The following is a 16,100-nucleotide window of genomic DNA, read 5'->3' on the forward strand; positions in this document are numbered from 1 at the left end:
TAGTGATAATTCCAGCAGTTTGTGACTATTCACACTTTTGTGAAGATTATCATAACATCTTCACTTACTGTCACTCTTTTCTTCCCTTTCCATTTTGCAGCTTTTATTTCTTTTTCTCTTTGTAGTAGCACCCAAGACCTCCAAAATCAAGTTCAGAGTAGCAATGACAGTGTTACATTTTTTCCTGATCTTAATGAAAATGATCAAAGATTTCTCCATGAAAGACAATTTTGTTGTAGGATTTAGGTATGTAAGGTGTGTGTCTTTCCATGAAGGTTAGAATCGTACTAGCACAAGTTTCTGAAAGCATTAAGCATAAATATATCAGATTTTCAATCCATTAATTATATGACTATATAATTAATCCTCCTTTAGATCACTGATTTGGGCAATACCTAGTTAATTTTTGTGCATTTTATTTGTGTTCAAATAAAATGTTCCTCAATTATAAATATTTTTATTTATCTGCTATCAAATTATCTTCAGTTGAAAGTCATTCGTTTCATTTTTAGAGTTTAGCTTTAATTCCTAAGTCCTATTGTTATAGTTATTTTTCTCTGTGCTCTATGAATTTCTTAAAGTTAGCATTAACTACTTCTTCTCCAAAAAAAGAAAATGATCTTAAAATTCTCTGCACTCCTTTTACTCTTTTTTTTCTTTTTTCTTGATAGATTCTTGTAAAATCTCATCCATTGGGTTCTCTCTCATATTATGGATCTTATCTCCTAACTTTCAACTTGGTTTTTCTTTACAAATGTCCTGAACTTGGTATTATATATTTCCTTGACTTCTTTCCTTGACTTCCTAGATATACTGTATCTATTTAAAATTCTTTATTTGTTGCACCCCTTCTTCTTCATCTGGCATTGGTTATTTCCATTTGTTTGCTTGTTTGTTTTTGATTTTTGTTTCTTGTTTGTTGTTTTTTACTATTGGTAGAGCTGTCAGATGCCTCATATTTCTCCCTCTGGAAATAGGAATTGTTTCCCCAGGTAATGTGGGCCAGGAGAGGAAAAACTCCACCCGGCATTGCCCTCCTGTAAGTTGAAGAGAGGACTGTGCCCCAGCACACTGAACTTCTGCTCACTTTTACATTTTTCCTATGTCTTCCATTTGCCACTTCTACCAGGCAACGTCCGCCTTCATTATAGCTGCTTTTTTTTTTTTACAAGATAAAACAAGGTGAGTGACTTAAACAAGTACTGTACTGTAGTCCTGGAGGTGAAGGTGTCAGGAGAGTAGGTTCCCTCCAAGAGCTGTGAGGAAGATCATTCCATTCCTCTCGCCTGGCTGCTGGTGCTTTGCTGCAATATGTACCATTCCTTGGCTTGTAGAAGATTGCTTTCATTTCCACCTTCATCTCCGCACACTCTGTCTGTGTGTCTCTGTCCAGATTTCCTCTGTTAATAAGGGCACAGATCATATTGGGTGGGGGGCTACCTTTATCCAGCAACCTCAATGAATTACATCTGCAATGATCCCATTTCCAAAAAAGGCCACATTCCAAGATATTAGAGGACATGACTTCCATATGTAAATTTTGAAAGACCTAGTTCAACTCAGAAGGGCCTTCGCAGCACCTCCCTGGCAGTACAGTTTTATAACCTGTGCATATCTTCACTCTATAGAGAAGAATGGAGAGGACCTTTGCCCCTACTTGTTTCCTGCTCCCACCCTAGCTGAATGGAGCATCATTTTGCTATAATCCACAACCTGGCTGAATTCTGCTACCCCTTTTTCTGATTTATAGCAACAAAAAAATGTGGAACAAAAAGCAACCACAGCAAAAGAACTTCCTGCATCTCCATGGCTACTTTCTCCCATTCTGAGCTGCCATTTCTCCTCTTTACTTTCACCCACTGGGAGTTCTCACCATTGTTTTAACTTCACAGATCCATCACATTTGCTTTGTATTTGGTGACACTTCAAAGGATCCTTCCGTGGACAGGACACATAATCCATGTTAATTTGATATCTAGTGGAAATCATCCTTTATCTGAAGTTGTCTTGTAGACCCGGCAACCAATCCTGAGCTCATCAGTTACTTCTGATCTGGAGAAGGAAAGATCTTTTGATAATCTTGGATAACTTGTACTTGTAGAGCTTTAATAAACTTGAAATGAGAAAAAGAACGAAAGAAAAGAGAAAAGAAAGGGAAATCAAGTTTTTCACAATGGAGGCACTGGGTTGGCAATTAAAGCTAAAAGTAAAATTTTAAAATATATTTTAAGTTAAATATTTTTGGTGGAGAGTGGCCCCTCCCATTGCTGCTGCTGCAACCAAGGTGAAACACATAGGAAGACGCAGAGACCAGAGGGAATGCCAGGAACATGGTAGGGCCCCAACTAGAGTGCACAGGATGGACAGACCGGACTAGCAGCCTGAAAAAGCCCAAAGCAACAATAACAATATGAGCCAATAGGTGGTATGTTAGGTGAACCACTGTTGTGCTTGGGGACAAACACACACAGGAATTGAAGCAGGAGGGGTGGGACCACCCTTTTTCTCTCTCTCTCTCTCTTTTTTCCTTTCTTTTTCTTTCTTCTTTTCTCTTTTCTTCTTTCCTATTTTTTCCTCTTTTCTAAACAGTTGGAGAGAACTTCAGCCACAGAAAAATAATCCCGTCCCCTAAACCCAGAGACCAACTTCAGGTAATCCCTTGCTTACTCCTTCACTCTTTCTCTTCTGCCTTGTACTCTAGTTTCCCAAACTTTTGATGATCATCTTTTGTCCTTCAGCCTTGTTTATACTCCCTTTTCAGTTATCTTTGTTTCATTCACTATCCTTCTTAACTCTCCCCACCACAGAGTAAAACCATTCTGTCAAAGGGAAACACTTTGGATACAATCTCACAATTTACAGTTGGTTCTGTTATATAATTGTAGATTTTGCTCCTATGGTTTAAGGTACAAAATTAATAGCTACTACACTTTGTCGGTTTCTAAATTGTGCTTGATGCTCATTATTGCTAATTTTACTATGTTACCTAGGATGTCACATTTGTTGTAACCAGTTGTTCTCCCTTTATAACAATACAGGGAAGCTCTAGGGTAATAACCTCACCACAGGCCAACACCAAAAGACTGGGGACTGAGAAAAATGATACAAACATCTCATTCTTAGCAAACTGGAGAGGTAGGATTTGGGACACACACAAGCCAAGAACCTCCTATACAAAGAAGACTCCCTGAAAAACAGATTTTTCCTAGAAAGGATTTGATACTAGTGTAGGGTGATACTGGTGATAGATACTAGTGATAGCTATCTACTACAAAACCTGTCAAGAATAAACACAGAAAACAAAATAAAAATTTTTGAAATAGAAAATGACAAAATGCAGAAGGAAGATGTAATCTCAGACCTCCAGCCCACACAGAAAAAGTCCAAGAGATAACAAGGTAGAGAAAAATGAAAGAAGCACATCTGAAATTTCTGAAATGATAGCAATGAAAGTAAAGAAATAAATCCATAGAGGAAATCAGATCAGAAATAATCTCTCAGGAAGAAAAATGAAAACAATCCTAAAGGAAATGCTCAGTAAATGTAAAGATAAACAAAAACAAAATAGAGGATAATAGGAAAGTGAAGTAAATTGTGAAAGATCAATATAGGAAAGAAGTAGAACGCATGAAACAAACTCAAATAGATATTCAGGAAATTAAAAATTCCACTGAAGGCTGGCAAAATTGCTTGAACAAAACTGAAGATAGACCTTTAGACCTTGAAAACAGGATTACAGGTAGCAACTGAGAAAGGAAAGATCTCTTAAAAATAACAAGAGATCAAGAAATAACAATTCAACAGCTGCAAGGCAATGCAATGAAAAACAATAGAAGATTGATAGGTGTCCATGAAAATGCAGAAGTGAACACAAATGACATAAAAAGACTATTTGCAGAAGTAATAGATGAAAATTTTCCAAAAATGGTAACAGAATCTGACATACAGAAAGAACACATAGAACTGATAAATCCTTAGTGAACCTTATCAAAAAGAAAGAAAAGAAAAGACTCAAATTCACATGCACTGAGGAGTGAAAAGGGTAAAATCTCTACATATCCTGTGGAAATTTAGAAGATCATCAATACTTACTTCAAAATCATTACTCTCATCAGAGGGAAAACAGAAAAAATAGACAAATTCCTAGATATGTATGGATAATCAAAGCTGAATCAAGAAGATATAAAAATTCTGAATAACCCAATATCACTTAATGAAACTGAAAGTATAATTAAAAACTTGCCAACAAAGACCAGGTCCTGATGGATTCAATGCTGAATATTGTAAGAAATTTATAGAAGATTTAATGCCAATACTCCTCAAGTTCTTTAATGAAATTGAAAGGGAAGCAATACTAAGTCATTCCTGGAGGCAAGTACTATCCTAACACCAAAACCAGGGAAAGATCCATCCAAAAAGAGAGTTACAGGTCAATCTTCCTAATGAAAATAGATGTAAAAATCCTCAATAAGATACTTTTAAATGGAATGCAGCAAATCATCAAGATAATACGTCATGAGCAAAGACAAAGAGCCAAAGACAAAAATCACATGATCCTCTCAATATATGCAGAAAAAGCTTTTGAAAAAGTCCAAGGATTCATGATAAAAACCCTACAGAAAACTGGAATAGATGGTCTTTACCTTAATCAAAAAAAAAAAAAGCCATCTATGACAAATGGACAGCCAACATCATGCTAAATGGACAAAAAATGGAAAACTTTCACTTTAAAATAAGGAACAAGACAAGGATATCCACTATCATCATCCTATTCAATATAGTTCTGGAAACATTAGCCAAAGTAATTAGACAAAAAAGAGAAATAAAAGAAATAAGGATAGAAAGGAAGAAGTAAAATTATCATTATTCACAAATGACATGACACTCTACATAAAAGATCCCACAAACTCCACCAAAACACTTTCTAGATTTAGTAACCAAATTTAGTAGCATAGCTGGATACAAAGTCAACACTTGAAAATCAATAGCATTCCTGTACACAATAACAAACACACTGAGAGAGAAATTAGAGAAACTACACCCTTTATGACAGCATCCGAAAACTGAAATTCTTAGGAATCAATCTAACAAAAGAATTAAAAGATCTATACATGGAAAATTACAGTATTCTGAGAAAGGAGATTAAAGAGAATATCAGAAAATGGAAAGATAGTTTCCTTCCTCATGCATAGGAAGAATCAACACTGTGAAAATGCCCATACTCCCCAAACTGTTATACAGATTTAATGCAATCCTGATCAAAACACCATTAACATACCTTAAAGAACTAGAGAAAATATTCCCAGAATTCATTCAGAAACAGAGGAGGCCTAGAATAGCAAAAGTAATTTTAGGCAACAAAGTCCAGGCAGTAAGCATTACAATTCCTGACTTGAAATTATTCTACAGAGCAACTGTGATAAAATCAGCATGGTACCAGCAAAAAACAGACCTGAGGATCAGTGGAACAGATTAGAAGATACAGACACAACTCCAAACACAGTCAGCCAACTTATCTTTTACAAAGTGACCAAATATGTTCACTGGAAGAAAAATAGTATCTTTAATAAGCGGTGCTGGAAAACCTAGCTCTCTATATGCCAAAGACTAAAATTAGACCCATGTCTGCTCCATGCACTAAACCAAAGTCAAAATGGATCACAGATCTAGATATGACCACAGAAATACTAAATCTACTGGAAGAGAAAGTATGTAGAAATCTTGATGACATAGGTGAGGCAGAGAGTTTATGAACAAACCCACACTACACGGGAAATACTTCAAAGAATCAACAACTGGAACCTTATCTTATTAAAGAGCTTTTGCACATCAAAAGAAATCACCAACAGAGTGAGAAAAATTTTAGCCAGTTGTCCCTCAGACAAAGGATTTCTGTCTAGAACATGTAAAGAATTTTTAAAAAATAGATTCCTCCAAATTTAAAGACCCAGTCCAAAAATGGGCATTTGAGACGAACATATACTTCTCAAATGAATAAATACAAACAGCAAACAAATATACAAAAAAATGTTCAGCATCACTAGTCATTCAGGAGATGCAAATTAAAACAATGCTGAGATCCCACCTCACCCCATTAAAAATGGCTGTCATCAAGAAATCAACAAGTAACAAATGCTAAAGGGGCTGTGGGGAAAAAGAAACCCTTCTCCACTGTTGGTGGGAGTGTATACTAGTGCAACCACTATGGAAATCTGTCATTAGAGATGCCTTTCGACCCACCTATCCCCCTTCTGGGTATTTTTCCAGAAGAATTAAAAACATCATACCAAAACGATATACATGCACCCATATTTACAGCAGTACAATGTATAATAGCAAAATCCTGGAAACAACTCTAATGCCCATCAACTGAGGAATGGATGAAAAAATGTGGTCTTTTCATACAATGGAGTACAATTGAACTATAAAAAAGGATAAGCTTAAGACTTTTATAGGTAAATGGATGCAAGTTGAGACCATATTCATTAGTGAAATAAATCAGACTCGCATATGTAAACACTGTATTGTCTCCCTGGTGTGAGAAATTGAAAGAGTAAATAAAGTCTAAAATGTACAATAGATATTGTGAAATGGGAAGAAATTGTTAAAAAGGAAAAAGGAACTAGGATGACAGAAAGGGGAAAGGAAAGAAGGGAAAAGAGAAGAAATGCAAGTTAGTTAGACTATTGCGACTCTTAGTTTATAGAAAAGGAAGATTTGTGCTAATATCAATTGGAGAAATTCTTATGCCCTTATACTCTGAGTGACTACTTTAAAGATAATAACATGCAATGTATTAACTATTGGTATTCCCTTATCATCTTGTTATGAAATTTTGTTTTGCCTTTTTCTATAAAATAAAATGAAGATTTTTTGCTCAGGAAATACTAAGCAGCTATAGAAAAGTTAAGATATTGATAAATGATGTTTTTCCTTACATAGATTATTGTTCAAAACAAAAGGATGCTTGTTAATGGGCTCCAGGTATGTTCATTTTTCTTCTCGGCATTTTTCAATGAATACCGTGCTATGGTTCTTTTTCCTGTGCTAATACACTTTGAAGAACTGCATGGAAAGGCAGGAAGCAGGAGTGAGCGTCAAGATGTCCAGGTGCTTGCCTTGACGTTGTCACTGAGTGATCCTGAGCAGGTGCTTTGGCTTGTGTTTTCCTTTGGCAGCAGCATTTACACTACAGGTATTGGCAAACACTGCATATCAGGGCTTTCCCCCACCCTAGAGAGTTGGTTGTGAAGAGTTGCCAGCATACCCATGAATCACAGATACACCAAACATAAAGTACTAAAGAAGACAAAGAAAGACAGTGGTTAGAGTCTGTATGGCTGTTTATTTCTTTTCTGACTGAATATTTTTTTTAAACTAAGCAGCCTATTTCCCTGCTCTGCCTCCTCACTCCCTCATCAGACACTGCACCATTGTGAGTGAAGACACTCAGCCGTGGTCAGGCAACCACTCTGCTGCTTGCCCCACCAATGAACACAACATACCGCTCTCAAAGCCCTGACTCTCTAGTCTCCAAGTTGAGAAATTTTAATATCTCCATTTATTTAAACTATTTCAAGTGCAAGCATGCACTTTCTAGATCAAGGCACTAATTATTACTGAGAGGACTAGCTGTGCCCATTCTTCATGTTAAAGTTCCCCCTTCTTTTGACTTTAAAAAATGACTATTTTCCATCTTTCATCTCACCTAACGACTTTGTCCCATATACTTCCTAGATCCCTTTATCTCAGCCCTTTATTTTTTTATGTTAAAGAGATTGTTTTAAAAAAACTATAAAAATGATGCAGAATTTCAAAACAACATGATAGGAAGTTAACAATGGTCATTGTATTGCATACTGTTACTTTCAAATAGTTGCTCAGACCCCTTCTCCTTAAATGGGAGTCCACCCCCAAGACGAAGGGAGTTTCTCATACTACAGGAGAGAAACCCAAAAATACAAACCTGGGAGATTATAGATACACATTGCCCCCTCCACTCTACTCCAAAGACAGAAAATAAATCTAATCTCTTCTCCTTAACAGAGTCCTTTTTGGATGTGAAGGGCAAGATGACTGAATTTGTATCTTTCAGAATGTAACTAAATGTCTCATTCCTCAAGGTAGATAAGACAAACAGGAGCTTCCCAGTAAGGATTTTGTCCTCCTTCAAAATGTTAACGCAGAGAGCCTGTGGAGTTCTCTTGGCTTTAAATTACCCTTTAACGTCCACACTTGTCCTCTAGCTCACATAATCTTTTCTCAGAAGGTCCTACCCACACAAAAACAAATGTTTTATCTATTGTCTCACATTGTCTTCTAGGTGGAAGCAGGAATTGCACAGATTAGCAATTTGAAGTTTAATTTAAGGACGGAGAACATGCCTGGGCCATCTCAGTATATAAGGTTTTCCATTCTCATCCAAAGCACCAGTGTTATGGTTTTACCTGAAAAGAAGAGGTAACTCCAACAGGTAAGCCCCTATAATGAACATATAAAGTTTTGAGAAAGGTAGTTGATGTCCAGAAAAGAGACAAATAACCAATGCTGCTTCTCCAGGAGAATTAGACTCACTTCTCTGCAAACTCTCCAGGCAGATGGTACCTATATGGGGCGTAGTGGCTCCAGGATGAGAGATAAGCCTTCTTCTACAGTGATTCTCAAACAATCTATGGTGGCATCCCTGTCACCAGGACCCACTGCCAACCTCCTGAACTGGAACTTCTAGTAAGTTTCCGTAGGGCAGAAGTCTATAGCTTTAGAGGCTCACCAGGTGATTAGAGGCGATCCATCCAGATTTGGCAACTGCTGGTCCACCATTCCTCCAAATTCAATATGACATGGTTCTGGAAAGAGTCACAGCGCCATCTACAGGTGTCACTTGGTTTTGCAACAACTCTGTCAGACAACAAACACCTATTACCAGGAGTATGGTTTCCATGAGATATAACAAGAAGACCTAAGACATTTGTCCGCAATCATTTCTTCAGTTAGACTGTTTACAGTGTCCTTTGGAGTCTTTCAGGGATCGCTTTGGCAGAGACCATAATTTTCCAGACATTTTATTAAAAGTCCAGATCAATTCAAAACTCGGACCTAAACACTATTTAAATCTCATCTCCTCGCTACACCCTGTCCAACACTGCCCACTTCAGACTGTATTGGTGCATCAAGGATTACGATGGAAGTTTGGGATACAGTCTATTCTTTGCTTATCCACCTCAGACTCCTTCAATTGGCAGAAGAGAGGTGGTCATGCCTGAAATACAAACCTTTTCTCTTGTCCACATTTTATGGTCTTATCAGAAAAGAAAAGGTAACCCCAACTTACAGGCCCCTAGAATTAAAGAGTCTTTTCTGTGACTGGTGAAAGTAGGGGAGAGAGACGTGCTGGAAGGTGACCCACGGAGGTCGCCCTCCCAGGAAATTGCTGACTCACGTGTGAGCTTGGGACGAAGTCCCTGCTTGAATAAGTTTAGACTGCTGCTGATTTCCAAGGAGTTCATCCTAACACCCTCTGTCAATGAAGGAATGATCAGAGGGGTGCCCAGATATCCCCTGGGCAAAGTGTTTTTCTTTGCTCCCTTCTAAGAGCTGCATATGTCTTGCATCCTTTTCTTCCCAGGTAGAAAGCACCACCAAGACAACCTGTCCTGTATCCCCAAAGGGTGTAAGGGGTCCCCATCCTCGAGAAAGGTAGCAGACAAAGGCAGTTAATAGACTTGTCACTTGTGTCTCTGGAACAGGCATTACCTCCCCCAAGGACACCCCACCAGTGTCAACCACCCCGGGATGGCAGTGCCAGGTAGGCCTGCAGCTTCTGCAATACCTCAGCCAGCCAACAGTGGGAACAGGGTGGCCATTTGTTCCTCCTACAGAAGCCTCTAATCTCTCTATATTTTTCTCCCATCTCCATCATAATTGTTGGAAAACTAAATATTCATTTTTCTAAGCACCCTTTGCAAGTTGATGTAATCATATGACAATATTCTGGAGTTTTCTGGGTGGGGGCCCTCTGGAGAGTGCTTTACCTTCCCAACTGCAAAGGAAAAACCTCACATGAATCTATTGCTACTCTTTCCCCTTCCTCCTGCCTTGAATGAAGACCTGACTGTTGAAGCTGTGGCATCCATCTCATCACTATGAGGAAAAGGCTAAAAGCTTGCGTAGATGTCAAGCCTGACATTGCTGAGCTCCTGAGTCAATTCCAAACTGGTTATGTGAGAAAACAGAATTCCTATTAGTTTCATCCACTGTAATCAGCTTGTCGGGTTTTCTGTAGTTAAAAACATTTTTAAGTAAAAGAGTGAACTCCTTATTTGTAAAGTCAGAGTCTCTATTTCATAGGGATAGTGAAAGAACTAAACAAGGTCCAGTTTATAAATCAATTCAATATTTCAGTATATAAATCAATAGTCCCAGTACATAAATCAATTCAGTATTCAATATTTGATAAATGTAGGACACCAGTGACCAACCCTTTGCCTTTCTTCTTACTTCTGCCCCCATGAATTCAGTGTATGGAATCTTAGCCACCAAGCGCATAGGCCCCCACAGTTCTCTCCAATCATTATTTCCTATCACCAACTCCGGAATCAGTAAATGATACAGCGGAAAGAATAAGAGTGAAGGATATGGTCTCAGGCTGCCGCCAATCAGCTCTGTAATATTAGGCAAGCTGAGTAAGCATTTCTGAACCTCAGCCTCCTTGTCTGTCATCACAGGAATCATTATAGGACGTAATTTGCCTGGCGTGAGCATGTGAAAAGCAGTCAGTTCTAGAACGCTGTCTGACCTTGCCGCTTGGGGCCTAGGCTTTAACTTGGGGTCAGCGCTGAATCCAAACAGGCTCCATGAATGGAGGAATGAATGAATGAGTGCATGAATGGGACAAGATGCTGGGAAACCAACTCCTAGTCTTTTTATGTACTGTTGTAACCTCACACCTAAAACAGTTCCCTGCAGAAGTAGAAAATCAGTATTTGTCAAGTAAGCCCTCATCTTTAATCTCCAGTTCCATAATGGAAAGCCCCAAGCCATGAGAGTCAGCATAAGAAACAGTACTCTGTGAACCGTCCAGAGGTGAATTTATTCCATTAATCTAGAGATACCCAACCTTGATGCACCTCCTTTAGAAATCGTACTTAAATAAAACTAGGGCAGATCGCTCCTTCCTTATAATGAAGAAAGCTGGTGATGTAAGTCATCTTCACAACTCATATTTTACTTTCTCCCCTCTTGAGCTGAAACAAACATTCCTGTGGGGCAGCCTGAATTTTCAGACCTGTATTCATATGTTTACGTGTTTATCCATGCATTTATATAATTCCCTACCCTTTGTGAAGTTTGTAATCTTGCATAAGACGTTTCTCGGGGGTGCTAATAGTTTCTGCCTCGTCATTAGTTATTAATGAGTGCACCCCATCCTCCTTCCCTTCCAGTGAACCTCTCATTGCTTTTATAATTTTTGTTAGTACACGCTGATACATAATGTTTACATTCTTTGTGGGTAGTTGGTACACGTACATAATATAACTTAATTCTTTTTTACTTCCCTTCCTTCTTTCCCTCCCTCCTCCTCCATCCATCTCTTGATCCTCTTCCTGTTTAAGAAATTGCTGTCTCTCTACTTCCTATTATTTATCTTTTATTTTTATCTTTATTTATATTTTGGGTTTCTCATATAAAGGAAGTCATGTGATGTTTCAACTTCTGTGTCTGATTAATTTCACTTAAGATTATGGTCTCAAGGTGCGTTCATTTGCCGAGAAATTATTTGTTTATCATTCTTTATGGCAGAGTATTGATCCATTGTGTGAAAATACATTTTCTTTCTCCATTCATCTGTTGGTAGACAGATAGTCTGCTTCCAAAATTTAGTTATGAGTTGTACTGGTATAAACATGGGTATGCAAGTAACACTGTAATATGATGTCTTTAATTCTTTGGGGTAGAGGAAAACAGAAGTGGAACAGCTGGGTCAAATAGAATTTCTAGTTTCAATTTTTGAGGAATCACCATACTGATTTCCATAATGGTTCTACTACTTTACATCCCCACCAACAATGTAGAAGCATTCCTTTTTTCCCTCTTGCCTTGCCAGCATTTGTTATTATTTGATTTCTTGGTAAAGATTCAGAAACCCATTCAACTATTTGATCTTTGACAAAGGAGCCAAAAACACACTGGAAGAAAGATGGCCTTTTTGTTAAATGGTGTGGTTATCCATACCCAGAAGATTGAATCTAGACCCATACTGCTCACCTTGTCCTAAATGAACCAAAAAACTAAATGTTAAAAGAACTAAATGTTAAAGACCAAAGAACTAAATGTTAAAACAGAAACAACTAACTTGCTGGAAGTAAATAGGTAAAACTTTTGGAGTCACATGTATAGGCAAGGACTTTCTGAACAGAACTCCAATTATAAGAAATAACATCAAGAATCAATAAATGAGCTCATATGTAATTAAAAATCTTCTGCATAGCAAAGCAAACAATAAACAGAATGAAGAGAAAATCTATAGAATGGAAAAAGATTTTCCATTTAACTATTAGCAGGTGGTCTGATCAGTAACCAACACCACTGTTCTCTGTCTGTTTGAACTGAATTATGGCCAATGGCTTTAAAAATATACTAAGTCTTTCAGAATGCTTAATGTTTCTATTACTATGTCTCTTACTCTAACAAACTGTGGGAACCCACTCAGACTGCTTCAAAGCTCAGAGGCATCTAAGGACATCTGAGGACATGACCCTCCTTGTCTAGTACAGGTGCCCAGTGAAAGACAGTCATGTAACCATGACTTAGCACAGGCAAACACGCATGTGCTGGTTACAACACTATCCAAGAGTGTAAATATGAGATAACCACCTGTATGAGGATTATACAGTAAAGATGCAGGTGGCTCTTACACTCTTGTGCTGCTCTGCTTCATGCTGCCTGCTGCTGTTGCCGATGTCTTGCACATGGGTGTCCTTGAACCTGGGGACTTCCCCTGCAAAAATCTCCCTTGGGCCCCCTGAGCAAGCTGACAATAACTGATTTTCCTTTTCCTTTTTCAGAATGCAGCCTAGCATTTTTCACTGTCTAGCAATTGCCCTGAATTAAAAATATTTATAATTCTCCTTGATATTTTTGAGAATAAAGAGGAATTATTTATTTATAGTCTTCAAGGTTCACATTTTACCCAGAGAAGTAGCCATTTTTATTTAAGGAATACTATTGCCATCATTAGCTCTGCATAATAATTCAAGGTGCCTGTTATTAATGGATTGAAAATTTACAGAAAACCTCAAACTCATTGCTTATTCTAAAAAAGTTTCCAATATTCAGCACCATTATAATCCCAATTCCTAATTGTATATCATTTTTAAAAGAAAAAAACAATGAAACTGAGTTTCAAACAGATTAGTAGGACAGTTAAACAATAGTTAATACATTGCATATTGCTATCTTAGTGTTAGTTAATAAGAATACAGGATATAGGCATGATATCTTGTCTAAACAATATTAGCACCAATCTTGTATATCATTTTTGAGGTTCCAAAGTCATTTCCATACTCATTATCAAATTGAATAAACAGTACACCTCTGTGACACAGAAACTGTTCTCACAAACTTGGAAATGAGAACATAGAGGTGCAGAGTGATTCTCCAGGACACAAATAGAAAAGATTCCAGTTCAGCCACCCACTCTGCAACTCAATCCATGATTATTCTACAACCACCCAATTTTAGACGCTTTCTCACTGGTCACATAAAATATCCAACACCTACAACATAAAGGAGGAGAGGTGTACTTTGACTCACTGTTTCCTGCCATGGCTGACTAGCCCCAAAGCAGAAATAGGATAGCAGAAGGCCCTGGTGAATGAAAACTGTGCTCCATCCATGGCGGCAAGGAAGGGGGAGCAGGGACCAGAGACAAAAATGCAGCCTCCCAGGTCACATCCCCAGTGCCCACCTCCAAGCAGGACCCACCTCCATTCAGCTACTGAACTCATCCATACATGATCCATTGATGATTATTGCACACCCACAGTCCAATCACCCTCCACACATACGGGCCATTAGGGGGCGCTTTAGAACTCACTCTTAACACTCCTATGGACAACACAGGTGGCAAGTTTGAGCAAAACATGATCACTGAAGCAAATAGGCCTGGTACTGAGGTTCACTGAAGTTCATATTCATTCTAGAAGAGCTGATTGGTGGCCACTAAGTTCCCTGCCATTGTGCTTATGTGGGGACACAGTGGTGATCAGACAGATGTGGCCAATATTACCAAGAATCTCACTCTTCAGAGAAGAAGAGAAGTAAAGTAACAGGTCTTGCCAGTGGGACCCAGGATGTCAGGTGTCAGGAAGCCCATGCTGCTGTGGGAATCCCCAGAGGGAGGAAGAGATGCCTGGGTGGAGTTCTTCCTGAAAAAACAGTGCTCCTAGCTGAAGAGTCAGGGCTCTACCCTGAGGGTAACAGGGGGCCCAGGAAGGAATGACTTTCAGGGAGTCAATGATGCATGAGAAGTCATGTTGCAAAAGCTGCAGTACTTATGGTGTGATTTCAGCCTGATGGGTTGAATGAGACAAAGACAGGAAGCAATTGAGCTTCATGAGTAAATATTAGTTTTGCTGACCAACTTCTGACTCAAGGTCAACTTCTCTTTTCACTCTTCTCATTTATAACATTAATAACAAAAGACATGATTTTAGAATATAAAAGTGCCCTCACAAGTGCATTTGGATTATCCAGAGGGAAAAATGAGAAAGAGAGAAAGAGAGAGAGAGAGAGATGAAGATATTTATCTTTATTTAAATATAAATGCTGTTGTATTCTGAAAAGATCATCAAAATAAAGTGTGGACATTCAGATGGACCCTAATCTAATATCCTTGTAAAAAGAAGAAATTAGCATACAGAGAGAGAGAAGAAGAAGAGGAAGAAGAGGAGAAGGAGAAGAAGGAGGAGGAGAAGCAGAAGGGAAGGAGGAGGAAGAGGAGAAGAGGAAGAGGAAGGAGAAGGAGGAGAAGAAAGAGGAGGAGGAAAAAGGGGGTAAGAAAGGAGGAGAGGAGGGGAGGGAAGGAGAGGAGAGGAGACATTACAATTATTTCACATGATTATAAAAGCTCAGAAGTCTCAAAATTTGCAGGAGCCAAGATGGACACTCAGGAGACTAATGGTGTAGCTCCAGTCTGAAGGCATACAGACTTGAGACCCAAGATGTTTCAGTTTGAGTTCAAAAGCAGGAAATAAATCAGAACAATGTCCAGGCTCAAGGCAGCTCAGACAGGAGGAGTCCTCTCCTACTGGAGGAAGAGGGAGACTTTGTTCTATTCTAGACTTCAACTGATGGGATGAGGCCCACCCCATGGAAAGAGCCATCTGCTTTCCATAGTCTACTGATTCCAGCACTCATCTCATCCAGAAACACCCTCAAGGACATACCCAGGAAAATGTTTGGCCAAATGTCTGACACCCCTTGACTCTGTCAAGTTAATACATAAAATTTACCATCAAACAAGAAAAATAGAGCTGTCAACTTTATTTTGAAAGAGAGACAAAGATGGAAGCAATTTGTCACACATATCTACATTTTGCTGCCCTTACTTTTCTTTTTTATCACTGGCCATTGAAAACAGCATTCCAACCCGGCATGATCTACAGGCAGAGGCAGCAGACACTGGTGACAGGGCAGTTTTTCTGGCTCCCTAATCTTCTGGAGATTTCAGAACAATCACACTACTCCATGAGACAGCCTTTACTAGCGAGATTCTTCTCTTTTTGCCTGAACTGTGATCTCAGCTGCCTCACCAGCCTGCTTCTTGGATTAGGATGCTTTTCCATCTTTTTTGCCAGTGTCCCTCTGTGAAGAGCTGAGGCTGCCTGGGGTTCATTCCTTTCCCACTTCTCAGATGGTCTCCTTCATCTCAGGAGCTGCACCACCTCCAGTCATGTCCCAGCCGTCAAGAACCTCAAGGGCACATGACACCTACTGCAGGCTTCTTGTCCTTGTCCTGGGTGCCATGCACCAGAAAAACAAAGATCACTCAGACACCTTTTGCATGTTTTGTAAATAGCCCCAGATGGTCAGCATCTAAT

The 16,100-nt window shown here is 38.8% G+C and overlaps 1 long non-coding RNA gene across 2 annotated transcripts in view; it reads right to left on the bottom strand.

Annotated features, from left to right (window-relative positions):
* Positions 1 to 894: 894 nt before the first annotated feature.
* The window catches only part of LOC102011766, a 65,454-nt gene continuing 50,248 nt past the window's right edge, over positions 895 to 16,100 (bottom strand). Inside the window, exons 3-5 of one of the 2 annotated variants that reach the window (XR_001230909.1) lie at positions 8,771 to 8,898; positions 1,874 to 2,052; positions 895 to 1,400 (exon numbers count right to left, since the gene is read on the bottom strand). This is a non-coding gene — a long non-coding RNA (uncharacterized LOC102011766). Of the gene's footprint in view, positions 2,053 to 8,770; positions 8,899 to 16,100 lie in introns of both variants that reach the window. The other variant, XR_263746.2, reaches the window with a different exon arrangement.

The sequence above is a fragment of the Chinchilla lanigera genome, unplaced genomic scaffold (genome assembly GCF_000276665.1).
Source record: "Chinchilla lanigera isolate Chin_1 unplaced genomic scaffold, ChiLan1.0 scaffold00079, whole genome shotgun sequence".
In the NCBI taxonomy this organism is placed as follows: Eukaryota; Metazoa; Chordata; class Mammalia; order Rodentia; family Chinchillidae; genus Chinchilla; species Chinchilla lanigera.